Here is a 15091-nt window from a genome sequence, read left to right on the forward strand (position 1 = left end):
AAATTCTACGCATTCAATTTACATATACATGTAATGTCTGTCTCCAAGTCCAGAAATAGGGTTAATATAATTTATGGAATTTCAACAACTTATTAGTCAACTGGTAGAACACCATGAAATATTTATCTAAAATTCAAACACTAATAATCCTTCTTTGTGAGGGGATTATCTAATCAGTCTTCCTATGCCTTTAACTAAGCTTTAACTCTTTAAATGAGACTCTCATTTAAAGTTTAACTCTTTAAATAAGAAGCTTAAATTCATTCAGCCAAATCATACCCCCATCATGATAGATAGCATCTGAATAAACTTCTCTTGAATTTTCTCCTAACTCCATTTGGAAAATGTTTTTGTAATATTCACTCTTTCCCTCAAGCATTTCACTTAACTTCTTGTCAAGAGGCAACTAAATTATTATTTAACTGGCTTCCCTGGTGGCTCAGAGGGTAAAACGTCTGCCTGCAATGTGGGAGACCTGGGTTCGATCCCTGGGTTGGGACGTTCCCCTGGAGAAGGAAATGGCAACCCACTCCAGTATTCTAGCCTGGAGAATCCCATGGATGGAAGAGCCTGGTGGGCTACAGTCCATGGGGTCTCAAAGAGTCGGACATGACTGAGTGAGTTCAACTCACTTCACTTCACTTCACTTGACCCAAATACTAAAGAAAAGCTATATGGGACAGAACAGAAAGAGAATGAAATAACAGTGGTACAATACATAAGAAATAAAAGTGGAGGTTAGAATAACTGGAGGTTATTCTGTATTTGGCTTCCATTAAAAGTGAAAAAAAAATGTAAAGCCTAATGATTTTTTGGGCTATCTTAGTCTCAAGGACTAATATTTATGCTTTAAATTATTATTAACCATTTGTGTAAAACTCCTCAATTGTAAGCTCCTTAAGGGCAGGGGCTATGCCTTACCTGGTTAATACTGGAAATTTAGGGCATTAGTTAATATATAATCAGTATTTAACAAATATATTTTAATGTAAATATATAGGCCAATTTTTCCATTCAAATACCCATAACATTTATGGATCATGGTATATTTAATACAGTCTTCAGTCCTTAAAAATAAATTCCTAAAAATTTCAAATTATGAACAAAATTTACCCTCTTTCTTGAAGAACTATAAATTAAGTGAGTTGAAATTCAGTTGTAAGAATCAACAATGTAAGCCCGAAAATAAAAATATGACACATATGCAGTTTTTATTTTTCTTAATATGGAACCAAAATACAAAAGGCAGAATAAAAATAGCATACTTATCATCCTTGAATGCCTATTCTATGCCATTGTATGTATTATTTTAAATGTGTTAATTAGTTCCAAATTGCAAGTAAGAAAATTAGACTCAGAAACATGAGTTAAAGGTCCTCAAGATAACACAGTTTTATTTTTCTTCACTTAAGGATTCAAAGATTAATTTGATTTCCAAGATTGTTCGCTTATTAAATGACACTATACACTACAATAGAAAACTAGTTACTGCAAAGAAAGTGAAATGACTTTTTAAGAGGTTTGCCCATTTTCTACTTGGAATTTATCACTTTAAAGATTTAAAAAACACATTTTATGAGTTATATGCATTCCTAGTATTTTCTCTTAGCTATGTGACTTATTTTTCCAGTCTCAGTTTCTCACTGAACAGAATTAAAAATTTTAATGTGTCTAATTTTTTAGAGTTAATTTTTTTTTGCTTATTTCAAAGTTATGAAAACATTCTACTTTATTTTTTAGAAGCTTTTCTATCTTAACTTTCACATTTAAGATCTACAATCATCTTGAGCTTAACTTCTCTGTAAGAAATAGAACTCAAATTTCATTGTTCAACATGAAAATCCATTTGACCTAGATTTTTTCATTTTGGTAGAAAAACAAACAAACAAAAAAACCCCTTTAAGTCCATCCCTGTTATGTATGTAGTCTTATCCCTGTATGTAGTCTTATTTTTATCATCTTCTCCATAGGAACTTTAGGATTAACACAGAGTTTACAATAGCACTCAGTTCAGTTCAGTTCAGTTCAGTCGCTCAGTCATGTCTGACTCTTTGCGACCCCATGAATCGCAGCACGCCAGGCCTCCCTGTCCATCACCATCTCCCAGAGTTCACTCAGACTCAGTCCATCAAGTCGGTGATGCCATCCAGCCATCTCATCCTCTGTCATCCCCTTCTCCTGTCCCCAATCACTCCCAGCATCAGAGTCTTTTCCAATGAGTCAACTCTTCGCATGAGGTGGCCAAAGTACTGGAGTTTCAGCTTTAGCATCATTCCCTCCAAAAGAAATCCCAGGGTTGCTCTCCTTCAGAATGGACTGGTTGGATCTCCTTGCAGTCGAAGGGACTCTCAAGAGTCTTCTCCAACACTACAGTTCAAAAGCACAATAGCATTAATATTTAAACACTGTTTTCATAGTGTACATATTTTTGTTATTTTAAGTGTTAGTATATGCATAGATTGCTTTATGGATTCTCTGTTTTTTGTACCTATTGACCAGTTCCACATTCTCTAATTATCATAATTATTTAATTAGTCTTGATATCTGGTAAAGTAAGTCTTCTCAATTTATTTCTCTTTCAACTTTTTTTTTTTTTTCAGTCTTGGGTTAATACATTTCCACATAAATTTGTGATCCACTTTTCAATTTGCACAAAAATTATCACTGGAATTTTGATCGGGATTGCTTTGAATGGGTAGATTTATTGTCAATTATATAATAATTACTTTTACAATCTATGATCTTGGCATATCTCTCTATTAAATTTATGTCTTGAATTTCTCAGTAAAGTTTTATAGTTTTCTAGATAGCTTGTTAATATATATATATTTTCCTTTTTCTCCACCAAGCCTCTTTCCCATTGTTTGCCAATGTTTTAATATGCAGGGACAAGGAGAAGCAGGTTGTAATGTGAAAACATGGAAACCTGTAGCCAATTGCAAGGACATTTGTAAGTTTGTGACCTGGCTTGTGGACCTCATTCTAACCTTACCCAGTATAAAGTCAATTTCTCATCGCCTTCACTTTTCTTCCAATTGAGGATACTTTTAACAAATGAACCAGTAAATCAGAGCAATGGGCAGGTCTAAGCTGCTTTCAAGGCTAGTCTTGATATCCTAGCCTCGGAAAAATTTCCTAATTTTTCTGGGTCCTTTAACCCACTTGTAGTGTACCTTTCTGTCTGGTTGGAGTACCCTCAATCCATTAATATATTTTTCTGGTTTTATTGAGAAATAATTGACATATATCACTGCAGAAGTTTGGGTTGTACAGCATGATGGTTTGATTTACATACGCAATGAAATGAGTATCACGATAAGTTTAATTAGCGTTCATCATATCAGATGAATCAAAATATATGCAATCAAAAGAAAAGGAAGAAAATCTCTCCTTGTGATGAGAACACTTAGGATTTACTCTTTCAATAATTTTCCTATATATTATACAACCATTGTAATGGCAACCCACTCTAGTATTCTTGCCTGGAAAATCCCATGGACTGAGGAACCTGGTAGGCTGCAGTCCATGGGATCACAGTCAGACACAACTGAGTGACTTCACTTTCTTTTTCTTTCTATTGTTTACTATAGTCATCATGTTTTACATTACATTCCTAGTACTTGTTGTTGTTCAGTCACTCAGTCATGTCCACTTCTTTGTGACTCCATGGACTGCAGCATGCAAGGCTTCCCTGTGCATCACCAACTCCTGGAGCTTGCTGAAACTCATGTCCATGGAGTCAGTGATGCTATCCAACCATCTCATCCTGTCGTCCCATTCTCCTCCTGCCTTCTGCCTTTCCTAGTATCAGAGTCTTTTCCAATGAATTGGCTCTTTGCATCAGGTGGTCAAAGTATTGGAGCTTAAGCTTCAATATCAGTCCTTCCAAGGAATATTCAGGGTTGACTTCCTTTAGGATTGACTGGTTTGATCTCCTCGCAATCCAAGGGACTCTCAAGAGTTTTCTCCAACACTACAATTCAAAAGCATCAATTCTTCGGTGCTCAGCCTTCTTTTTGATCCAGCTCTCACACACATACGTGACTACTGGAAAAAAGATAGCTTTGACTATCCAGACCTTTTTTGGCAAATCAGCGTCTCTGTTTTTTTTTTAACACTCTGTCTACATTTATCATAGTTTTTCTTCCAAGAAGCAAGTGTCTTTTAATTTCATGGCTGCAGTCACTATCTGCAGTGATTTTAAAGCCCAAGAAAATAGTCTGTCATTGTTTCCAATCTTTCCCAGCATCAGGGTCTTTTCTAATGAGTCAGTTCTTCGAATTACGTGGCCAAAGGATTGCAGTTTCAGCTTCAGCATCAGTCCTTCCAATGAGTATTCAGGACTGATTTCCTTTAGCATTGACTGGTTTGATCTCCTTGCAGTCCAAAGGACTCTCAAGAGTCTTCTCCAACAACACAGTTCAAAAACATCAATTCTTTGATGCTCAGCTTTCTTTATGGTCCAACTCTCACATCCAAACATGACTACTGGAAAAACCACATTTTGACTAGACGGAATTTTGTTGGCAAAGTAATGTCCCTGTTTTTTAATGTGCTGTCTTGGTTTGTCATAGCTTTTCTTCCAAGGAGCAAGCATCTTTTGCTTTCATGGCTACAGTCACCATCTGCAGTGATTTTGGAGCCCAAGAAAATAAAGTCTGTCACTGTTTCCATTGTTTCTCCATCTATTTTGCCATGAGGTGATGGAACCAGATGCCATAATCTTCATTTACTGAATGCTGAGTTTTAAGCCAACTTTTTCACTCTCCTCTTTCACCCTCATCAAGAAGCTCACTCAAGTACTTATTTATCTTTAACTGGAACTTTGTATTTTTTGACCACCTACCTCCAAATCCCCCTCCTGCTAACACTCTATTTATGGCAACCATAAGTCTGATCCCCTTTTCTATGAATTTTGTGCTTTTTGTTTTGTTCAGATTCCACATATAGATAGACTAGTAAACCTGGTCTTTTGTGTTCCTACGGAACTGGGTACAGTTTCACTAGCAGATAAGATTGTCCATTTCACAATAATATTTATTTGTCATTGTTCAGTTGTTAAGTCCTATCTGACTCTTGGTGACCCCATGGACTGTAGCATGTCTCCTGCCCTCTACTATCTCCCAGAATTTGCTCACATTCATGTCCGTTGAGTTGGTGATACCATCCAACCATCTCATCTTCTGCTGCCCTCCTTTCCTTTTACCTCTAATCTTTCTCCTGCATCAGGGTCTTTTCTAGTAAGTTGGCTCTTTGCACCAGGTGTTCAAAGTATGGAACTTCAGCTTTAGCATCAGTCCTTCCAAGGAATATTCAGGGTTGATTTCCTTTAGGATTGACTAGATTGATCTCCCTGATGTCCAAGACACTCTTGAGAATTTTCTCCAGCACCACAATTCAAAAGCATCAATTATTTGGTGCTCAGCCTCCTTTATGGTCCAACTCTCACATCCATACATGACTACTGGAAAAAATATAGCTTTGACTATATCGACCTTTGTTGGCAAAATGATGTCTCTGCTTTTTAATATGCTGTCTAGTTTTGTGATAGCTCTCCTTCCAAGGAGCAAGTGTCTTTTAATTTGATGGCTGCAGTCACTGTCTGCAGTGATTTTGGAGCCCAAGAAAATAAAATCTATCACTGCTTCCACATTTCCCCTCCTATTTGCTATGAAGTGATGGGAATGGATCACTGCAGATAGTGACTGCAGCCATGAAATTAAAAGATTCTTACTCCTTGGAAGAAAAGTTATGACCAACCTAGACAGCATATTCAAAAGCAGAGACATTACTTTGCCGACTAAGGTCCGTCTAGTCAAGGCTATGGTTTTTCCAGTGGTCATGTATGGATGTGAGAGTTGAAATGTGAAGAAGGCTGAGCGCCGAAGAATTGATGCTTTTGAACTGTGGTGTTGGAGAAGACTCTTGAGAGTCCCTTGGACTGCAAGGAGATCCAACCAGTCCATTCTGAAGGAGATCAGCCCTGGGATTTCTTTGGAAGGAATGATGCTAAAGCTGACACTCCAGTACTTTGGCCACCTCATGCGAAGAGTTGACTCATTGGAAAAGACTCTGATGCTGGGAGGGATTGGGGGCAGGGGGAGAAGGGGATGACAGAGGATGAGATGGCTGGATGGCATCACTGACTCGATGGATGTGAGTCTGAGTGAACTCCGGGAGATGGTGATGAACAGGGAGGCCTGGCGTGCTGCAATTCATGGGGTCACACAGAGTCGGACATGACTGAGTGACTGAACTGAACTGATGGGACTGGATGCCATGATCTGAGGTTTTGAATGTTGAGTTTCAAGCCAGCTTTTTCACTCTCCTCTTTCACTCTCATGAAGAGCCTTTTAGTTCCTCTAGACTCCCTGCCATTAGACTGGTATCATCTGCATATTTGAGGTTGTTGATATTTTTCCTGGCAATCTTGAGTCCAGCTTGTGATTCACCCAGGCTGGCACTTACCATGATATACTCTGATGATCCCCTGGAGAAGGAAATGGCAACCCACTCCAATATTCCTGCCTGGGAAATCTCATGGACAGAGGAAACTGGTGGTCTACAGAACATAGACTTGCAAAGAGTTGGACATGACTGAATGACTTAGTTCACACTCTGCATATAAGTTAAATAAGCAAGGTGGCATTATTTATTCACTAAAATGTAATCTGATGAGTCCAGGCCACTTGGAAAATTTCCTTTTTACATTCCTAAGAGCTGTATAACTTACATAATATTTACTAGAGAGTCATGCCTCTAGATGGATATTGGATTCATATTACAGTAGGTGATCCTTTATCAGTAACATTTTGATAAGGGAATTTAAGAGATTAAAGTCTGTTTTTTTTTTTTTCTTGGAAAACCCTTTAGTTGATTTACTTGGAGTCTACTTGATAAGGAATTTAGTGTGGTTCTCCTGTCTTTCCTTTACTCAAGAATTTCCTCATGGTGAAGGGAGTGAATGGATAACACACCAGTTGCTTTAATTCCTCCCTCTCATACATTTATAAGCACATTATTTGCTGCAGTTTGGCCACCATCAAAATTTCCCCTATTATGACATTTTAACTGGACCAACAAATATATTTCACATTAAAAAAGTCTGTAAGTATAATAATGTGGAAAAAATGGCCAGTTAAGACAATTGACTAAAATGATGTTCATACAGTGATATTTGATAATATGGAAATTGTTCAACCTATAGAAACAGAAACAAAGAAAAGATTGTGAACAAAAGTTTTGACAATACCAATAGTTTAGACATAGTAAGCCTTTTCCTATGCACTTGCTTTCTTTATAATGTATTTAAAGAAAAGAACTTTATTATTATGTATTATTTACTACAATCATTATAGTAATTTCATTAATTACATTTTTCCACTTACCCCATTTTCTGCAATTTGCCTATTCTATTGTTTCCTTGTATCAGCAATTTATTTATCATTCTTTTTTCCCTATCCTAAATCAATGTTTTAAATATCTTTGTGAAGTCCCATTTAATTATAAATTATGTCAATAATTTATTTTTAAAAATTAGATCAAGAAATGATAGATTCAGGGACATAATCAAATGGATTCCTCTTGAAAATATGTGATATGAGGTAGTCTATTCAGTAATATCAAGATTATGTGCTGTACTGGGCTAAGTCACTTCAGTTGTGTCCAGCTCTCTGAGACTCTATGGACTGTAGCCCACTAGGCTCCTCTGTCTATGGACTTCTTTGGGCAAGAACACTGGAGTGGGTTGCCATGCCCTCCTCCAGGGATCTTCCTGACCCAGGGATGGAACTCACATCTCTCAAGTCTGCTGCATTATCAGGTGGGTTCTTTACCACTAACACCGCCTGGGAAGCCCATAGAAATAACATGTGACCCAGCAATTCCTCTCCCAAGGATATACCCCCCAAAAGTGAAAATACGTATTCACAAAATAAATTTGTCTATGTATAACTAATATAGACCAATAATGCAAGCAAATGTCATCAACAGTTAACTAGATAAACAAAATATGGTGTATCCATACTGTAGAATTTTATTCAACCACAAAAAGTAATAAACTACTTTTCCAGTAGTCAAGTATGGATGTGAGAGTTGGGCTATAAAGAAAGCTGAGCACTTAAGAATTGATGCTTTTGAACTGTGGTGTTGGAGAAGACTCTTGAGAGTCCCTTGGACTGCAAGGAGATCCAATCAGTCCATCCTAAAGGAAATCAGTCTTGAATATTCATTGGAAGGACTGATGCTGAAACTGAAACTCCAATCCTTTGGCCATCTGATTCGAAGAACTGCCTCATTTGAAAAGACCGTGATGTTAGTTTGAAGGCTGGAGGAGAAGGGGACAAGGGAGTATGAGACAGTTGAATGGCATTACCGACTCAATGAACATGAGTTTGAGCAAGCTCCGGAAGTTGGTGATGGACAGGAGGCCTTGTGTGCTGCCGTCCATGGGGTCGCAGAGTCGACATGACTGAGCGAATGAACTGAACTGAACTAAACTGAACACATGCTACAACATAAATGAACCTTGTAAACATTATGTTAAGTGAAAGAAACTAGTCACAAAAGGTCACATATTGTATGATTCCATTTATACGAAATTTCCAGAATAGGAAAATCCATAGAAACATAAAGTAGATTAATTGTTTCCAGGGACTGGAGAGAGGGGAAATTAGGGAGTGATAGTTAACGGGTCCCGGAGAAGGCAATGGCACCCCACTCCAGTACTCTTGCCTGGAAAATCCCATGGATGGAGGAGCCTGGTAGGCTGCAGTCCATGGGGTCACTAAGAGTCGAGCACGACTGAGCGACTTCACTTTCACTTTTCACTCTCATGCATTGGAGAAGGAAATGGCAACCCACTCCAGTGTTCTTGCCTGGAGAATCCCAGGGATGGGGGAGCCTGGTGGGATGCTGTCTATGGGGTCGTACAGAGTCGGACACGACTGAAGCGACTTAGCAGCAACAGCAGCAGCAGTTAACGGGTCCAGGTTCTCTTTATGGTATGATGAAAGTTCTGGTTGAGAGCATGAGGTACTAGTGTTCTTGAGATAGTTGGAAGAGGCAAATCTAACAATTTTGTAATTTGAAATACACCTGAGTCACTAGTAATTATCTTCTAACCTTAACCTACAGAAGACACAAATGTGAGACAGCAAAAGAGACACAGATATATAGAACAGATTTTGGGACTCTGTGGGAGAGGAAGAGGGTGGGATGATTGGGAGAATGGCATTGAAACATGTTTAATATCATGTAAGAAATGAATCACCAGTCTAGGTTTGATGCAGGATACAGGATGCTTGGGGCTGGTGCACTGGGATGACCCAGAGAGATGGTATGGGAAGGGAGGTGGGAGGGGGTTTCAGGATTGGGAACTCAGGTACACCCGTGGTGGATTCACGTTGATGTATGGCAAAACCAATACAGTATTGTAAAGTAAAATAAAGCGAAAAAAAAAAAAAAAAAGAAAGAAAAGGCTTGGCTTTTTTTTTTTTAAGAGAGCTCTTTCCAAAAATAGTTATTAAAAGTAAATATACAGTGGAAAAAAGTATTAATACGACCTGGATCTGAAGAGTAAAATTATTTTAACAAAATTTTGATGAGAAAGTGTAAAGAAATAAAATTATGAATAATCAATTTTTCATAAGAAGGTGAATGTATTTTGCTATATTTTTAATATTGAGATGAGTACAATTGTGCAGTAGTTTGAGCATTCTTTAGCATTGCCTTTCTTTGGGATTGGAATGAAAACTGACCTTTTCCAGTCCTGTGGCCACTGCTGAGTTTTCCAAACTTGCTGGCATATTGAGTGCAGCACTTTCACAGCATCATCTTTCAGGATTTGAAACAGCTCACTGGAATTCCATCACCTCCACTAGCTTTATTCATAGTGATGCTTTCCAAGGCCCACTTGACTTCACATTTCAGGATGTCTGGCTCTAGATTATTGATCACACCATCATGATTATCTGGGTCGTGAAGATCTTTTTTGTACAGTTCTTCCGTGTATTTTTGCCACCTCTTCTTAATATCTTCTGCTTCTGTTAGGTCCATACCATTTCTGTCCTTTATCGAGCCCATCTTTGCATGAAATGTTCCCTTGGTATCTCTAATTTTCTTGAAGAGATCTCTAGTCTTTTCCATTCTGTTCTTTTCCTCTATTTCTTGCATTGATCGCTGAAGAAGTCTTTCTTATCTCTTCTTGCTATTCTTTGGAACTCTGCATTCAGATGCTTATATCTTTCCTTTTCTCCTTTGTTTTTCACCTCTCTTCTTTTCACAGGTATTTGTAAGGCCTCCCCAGACAGCCATTTTGCTTTTTTGCATTTCTTTTCCATGGAGATGGTCTTGATCCCTGTCTCCTGTACAATGTCACGAACCTCATTCCATAGTTCATCAGGCACTCTATCTATCAGATCTAGGCCCTTGAATCTATTTCTCACTTCCACTGTATAATCATAAGGGATTTGATTTAGGTCATACCTGAATGGTCTAAAGGGTTTTCCCTACTTTCTTCAATTTGAGTCTGAATTTGGTAATAAGGAGTTCATGTTCTGAGCCACAGTCTGCTCCTGGTCTTGTTTTTGTTGACTGTATAGAGCTTCTCCATCTTTGGCTGCAAAGAATATAATCAGTCTGATTTTGGTGTTGACCATCTGGTGATATCCATGTGTAGAGCCTTCTCTTGTGTTGTTGGAAGAGGGTGTTTGCTATGACCAGTACATTTTCTTGGCAAAACTCTATTAGTCTTTGCCCTGCTTCATTCCATATTCCAAGGCCAAATTTGCCTGTTACTCCAGGTGTTTCTTGACTTCCTACTTTTGCATTCCAGTCCCCTATAATGAAAAGGACATCTTTTTGGGTGTTAGTTCTAAAAGGTCTTGTAGGTCTTCATGAAACCATTCAACTTCAGCTTCTCCAGCATTACTGGTTGGGGCATAGACTTGGATAATTGTGATATTGAATGGTTTTCCTTGGAGATGAACAGAAATCATTCTGTTGTTTTTGAGATTGCATCCAAGTACTGCATTTCGGACTCTTTTGTTGACCATGATGGCTACTCCATTTCTTCTGAGGGATTCCTGCCCACAATAGTAGATATAATGGTTGTTTGAGTTAAATTCACCCATTCCAGTCCATTTTAGTTTGCTGATTCCTAGAATGTCGACGTTCACTCTTGCCATCACTTGTTTGACCACTTCCAATTTGCCTTGATTCATGGACCTGACATTCCAGGTTCCTATGCAATATTGCTCTTTATAGTACTGGACCTTGCTTCTATCACCAGTCACAACCACAGCTGGGTATTGTTTTTGCTTTGGCTCCATCCCTTCATTCTTTCTGGAGTTATTTCTCCACTGATCTCCAGTAGCATATTGGGCACCTACTGACCTGGGGAGTTCCTCTTCCAGTATCCTATCATTTTGCCTTTTCATACTGTTCATGGGGTTCTCAAGGCAAGAATACTGAAGTGGTTTGCCATTTCCTTCTCCTCCAAGCCAGGCCTCAGCAATACGTGAACCGTGAACTTCCTGATGTTCAAGCGGTTTTAGAAAAGGTAGAGGAACCAGAGATCAAATTGCCAACATCTGGTGGATCATGAAAAAAGCAAGAGAGTTCCAGAAAAACATTTCTTTCTGCTTTATTGACTATGCCAAAGCCTTTGACCGTGTGGATCACAATAAACTGTGGAAAAGTCTGAAAGAGATGGGAACACCAGACCACCTGACCTGCCTCTTGAGAAATCTGTATGCAGGTCAGGAAGCAACAGTTAGAACTGGACATGGAACAATAGACTGGTTCCAAATAGGAAAAGGGGTACGTCAAGGCTGTATATAGTCACCCTGCTTATTTAACTTCTATGCACTGTACATCATGAGAAACGCTGGACTAGAAGAAACACAAGCTGGAATCAAGATTTCCAGGAGAAATATCAATAACCTCAGATATACAGATGACACCACCCTTAAGGCAGAAAGTGAGGAGGAACTAAAAAGCCTCTTGATGAAAGTGAAAGTGGAGAGTGAAAAAGTTGGCCTAAAGCTCAACATTCAGAAAACGAAGATTATGGCATCCTGTCCCATCACTTCATTGGAAACGGGCTCCAAAATCACTGCAGAATTTGATTTCAGCCATGAAATTAAAAGACGCTTACTCCTTGGAAGAAAAGTTATGACCAACCTACAAAGCATATTCAAAAGCAGAGATGTTACTTTGCCGACTAAGGTCCGTCTAGTCAAGGCTATGGTTTTTCCTGTGGTCGTGTATGGATGTGAGAGTTGAACTGTGAAGAAGGCTGAACGTTGAAGAATTGATGCTTTTGAACTGTGGTGTTGGAGAAGACTCTTGAGAGTCCCTTGGACTGCAAGGAGATCCAACCAGTCCATTCTGAAGGAGATCAGCCCTGGGATTTCTTTGGAAGGAATGATGCTAAAGCTGAAACTCCAGTACTTTGGCCACCTCATGCGAAGAGTTGACTCATTGGAAAAGACTCTGATGCTAGGAGGGATTGGGGGCAGGAGGAGAAGGGGACGACAGAGGATGAGATGGCTGGATGGCATCACTGACTCAATGGCCGTGAGTCTGAGTGAACTCTGGGAGTTTGTGATGGACAGGGAGGCCTGGCGTGCTGCGATTCATAGGGTTGCAAAGAGTCAGACACGACTGAGCGACTGAACTGAGTTGAACTGAATATTGAGATAGTAAAATTTAAATGTTGTTTTATAAGTTTAGAATACAAAACTTTTGAGTCACTAGAGAAATACTAGTAATAAATTTAAAATGTTGAACATATCACATGTACCCTTATGTATGTATGTGATACTGGCAGCAACTATTACCTAGTTTCAATCTGAATGCCAGCAAGATGACTGATCATCTGGCTTTTGATTATTTTTATTTGAATTTGAAAAGTTTTACTATTAATATCAAATTTTCTCTAACAATAAAAATGGATACAGTTAATTTAATGACCATCTAATTACACTTGAGTATGTTCCTCCTCCTCCAAAATACATTTTCCTAATTTAATTAGTACTATTGAATACCAATCTTTTAATTATTTATTTCCCATACATTATTTCAGCTATGAACACAGTTCTTCAGAGATTTCTTTTATGCTTTTGACTAAATCTCACCATCTTAAATAATCTTTTCAGTGCCTCCTTCATCTCCTTATTTCAGAGACTATAGATCCAAGGATTGAATAATGGAGTTAACACCATATAGGACAAAGTCACATATTTTTGAATCTCTGCTGAATTGCCTGCTGTTGGGCTCACATATACAATCATGATGGAGCTATAAAACAGGGACACCACAGCCAGATGGGATCCACATGTAGAGAAAGCCTTATGTCAGCCTTCTGCTGAAGGTACCCTAAACACAGCTCTGATAACCAGGGTGTAGGAGCTGGTAATGAAGAGTAAGGTAGGGAAAATTATGCCTGAGTTAGAAGTGGCACAAATGATTTCAGTGGCAGGGGCTGGCACACAGGACAGCTTTATAAGGGGTCCTGGGTCACATAGGAAATGATCAGTCTTATTGAGACAATGAAATGGGAGCTGAGAGATTAGGTGAATAGGCAAGAGGAAGTATAAAAAGCCACACACCCAGCAGCAGGCTCCCATTCTGATGCAGCGTTGCACTGTGATGACAGTGGGGTAGTGAAGGGGCCTGCAGATGGCAAGGTACCTGTCAAAGGCCATGGCAGACAAGAAGAAGGTCTCAGTGGTGCCCATGGAGAAGAAGAAGTAGAACTGGAGGAAGCAGCCAGAGAAGGAGATGGTCTTGGTCTCAGAGAGAAAGTTGGCTAGCATACTGGGGACAGTAGAAGTGACATACCACATCTCCAGGAAGGAAAAATTGGCCAGCAGGATGTACATGGGGCTGTGGAGATGGTGGTCCCACCACACTGCACAGATAATGCACAAATTTCCAGTTAGTGTCAACACATAGATCACAGAGAAGAGTGAGAAGAGGAAGATCTGAGCCTCCCAGGTACAAGGGAATCCAAGGAGAATGAATTCTCTCACAGGGTCAGAGTGATTGTTTCCTTCTGGGTTTTTCATTTTTTTCTCCTAAAACTGCAATAGGGAGACATTATTATCTTTCAAATGACTCGACAGAAGTTTTCTCATTAAGATATTTCTGAACTGCTTTATATTAATTCAGCAAGCAGCATGATTTTAGATTACTTAAAGATTTTTAGCATTCTTTGACCCAGTGTGACACTGGGAGGAAACAAGGAACTTGGAGTGCGGAGGCTTATTATGGCCTCATCTTCATGATCATCATGCCTGTCATGGTTTATTTAATGTCTTCCTTTGTCTGTGTCCTCAGCAATACAGAAACCAAGGTAGATACTCCTTGCCATTCAGAGGGGCTTTTTTTTTTTTTCCCCTCAGAGAATGGGAAGCAAAGTTTAATAAGAATAATTTTCTTTTTACTTTCGATTATGGAGGATATACAAAAGCAAACAGAAGAGTATAGTGAATCCCTACACATTTATCACATAGCTCTAAGAATTATTCATAGACAAACTTGCTGTAACTCCACCTACTTCCATACCTCTCATATTATTTCAAAGCAGATACCAAATGTAAGATTTCATTACAAAATATTTCAGCATGTAACCCTGGAAAATTTTAAAAGCTATAATCAAAATATCTCTATATAATCCAAAAATTAATAATTCCTTAATTTTATAAAGAGTTAAAATTTCCAATTGCTTTATGTCAGACTTGTTTTGTCTTGTCTTACAATTTATTTGTTTGTTTGCTTGCTTTTCAGGCATGCCCACTCAGCTTGTGGAATCTTAGTTCCCCAAGCAAGGATTGAACCCAGGCCCTTGGCAGTGAAAGCATGGAGTCCTAACCACTGGAAGGAAAGGAATTCTTCAGTTTGCTTGAAGTAGGAGCCAAATAAAGTTCACATTTTGTCACTGGTTCCTATGTCTGACACATCTTTCAATCAATAGTTTCCTTATTCATTCCTTTAAAACATTTCTATTATTTTTAGAATTAATTTTAATTTGAGTATAGTTGGTTTACAATATTGTGTTAGTTTTGTGGTTCAGAAATGTCCACCT

The 15091-nt window shown here is 38.6% G+C and overlaps 1 pseudogene; it reads right to left on the reverse strand.

The window, feature by feature from the left end:
• Positions 1 to 13103: 13103 nt before the first annotated feature.
• Positions 13104 to 14072, reverse strand: LOC101122603 (olfactory receptor 11H6-like; annotated as a pseudogene).
• Positions 14073 to 15091: the final 1019 nt, after the last annotated feature.

Source organism: Ovis aries, chromosome 7, assembly GCF_016772045.2.
Source record: "Ovis aries strain OAR_USU_Benz2616 breed Rambouillet chromosome 7, ARS-UI_Ramb_v3.0, whole genome shotgun sequence".
NCBI classification, from domain to species: Eukaryota; Metazoa; Chordata; class Mammalia; order Artiodactyla; family Bovidae; genus Ovis; species Ovis aries.